The following is a 1952-nucleotide window of genomic DNA, read 5'->3' on the forward strand; positions in this document are numbered from 1 at the left end:
TAAATTAATGTGAAAATAAAACAAATGTAATTAATTTATAACTGCCTTTTCTTTCGCCCGTTATTTAGATTAAAATTTAGATATTTGAAGTGGCTTAGTCTTAGTAAGTGGAAACAAGGAAATTTCAAAACACATTTTTAAAATACATAATTAGGTTAAATCTAATTCTTTTTATTTGTTTATTTTGATCTTTTCAATCTTTTTAGGTCTGGCCTTCTGATCTCTGTGTCTGCTGCATTATAATTGGTATAATAGGCAAGTAGGTGATCGGCCTCCTGTGTTACGTCTTCGACTGTTTGGGTCTAAGGTCATCCAGGTCCATTTGTGCACAGACGGGGATAATAAGTTTACAAAGAACAATTCACTAGGCCAACACTGTTCTTCACAGTAATAAATACTGAAAAAAAAAATATCTAACTTTAATTAGGTATATATTAATTCAAATATAAAACCTTTTTTCGATATACATTTAAGGTGTCAACACACCGGGTGGCGGGCGGTGATTCACGAGCGTGTGTGTGACAGGCATAGCACCTTTGTACTTTATGTCGTGTGACCACACCCCAAGCGATTTAGAAAAAAATGTTTATGATATTCGTAGCTTATTCATCTAGTTTAATAATGAATGGTTCCAGTACCAAAACCGTTATTCATAAATATTTTGTTTATTTTTTTCTTTGTTGTTATTATATCTAAACATTTACTAATGGATAGTCAATATATAGATCTTCGGTAATATAATCCAATTGCTTTTGGCAACCTATATTCAGGCTTCTGTTGTACGACAAGAGTTCTAGTGGCTTGAGAAACCCGCTCCCAACACCTTGTCTTAAAACACGACTGCAATCATGGATTATCTTTCATTATACACAATTTTTTACGGTGGTTAGGACACATCAAGATGCATCAAAAGACACCTGGTGCTGAAGAACCATCATCATTTAACGGAAAATAATACACAAATCATATGCAAAGACAATAGGTATGAAGACAGTTTGGCCAATTCATCCTTATCATCTTTTAAACTATTTAGAGTTTTAAACTTTTAAAATATTTGTAGAACAAAAAAAACAAAGAGCAAGAAGGCTCTCAAATACGATGACGTTAATCTTAGCTTGTAAGTTTCTGATCGCTTTTTTAATTAGTTTGTCCACAATTCATGTTTCTGTCTTAGTACCAGTCTTCGGTTTGATCCGGTAAACAATAATAACTGATATAGATTTAGTAAAAAGAATTGACTTAATCTGGCTGAACTTGGCGTTTTGGCGTGCATCTCTCATGAGGTCGTAGACTTTCAGTCTATGTGCGCTTTTAAAATTCGTTCACCCGGTGAAGGTTCATTGTCGAAGGCACATCGTTTGGAAACCGGCTTGCCTTAAACCCAAACAGTCCACAGCGTGGAAGCACAAGCTGATCACTTACTTATCTAGGAAATACCAATCTGAGGCCCAGACCTAATAATTTTGTCGCGCCATTGATTTATTTATGGCTTAGTTTCTGACTCATACATTTTTATCATATGATAATCAAATAAAATGTCGTTGAAATAGTCGGCTAATTGAAAAAAAAAATGTTGGAGAATTTATTCAAAGTATTGATCATAATCTGCGAAGGAGCATGTAAGTAATGGTTCGCCGCGTGCTGTTGACATAATCTGTGTAACGCGTGGCGCGCACGTGACACTGACATCTGGTGGACATCGATTGACTCTACTGTTTACGATTTGAGGAATCTGTTACCTATGAACCTTTGGAGCGAAAATACTTTCACAAGTGCATGATATAATATGTACGTCAAAGATATTTGAATATATTATAGTTATGATAAAACTTAGTTAGTAACATCAGAAAAACTAAGTACTTCGGCAGACATGGCAAAAGCTATGAGCGGACAAAATTTTTGCGTTTGTTTCAGTTTTAGACGTATTTATCTAGGTGTACGTATTACCTAGG

This window comes from Pieris rapae, chromosome 15, assembly GCF_905147795.1.
Source record: "Pieris rapae chromosome 15, ilPieRapa1.1, whole genome shotgun sequence".
In the NCBI taxonomy this organism is placed as follows: domain Eukaryota; kingdom Metazoa; phylum Arthropoda; class Insecta; order Lepidoptera; family Pieridae; genus Pieris; species Pieris rapae.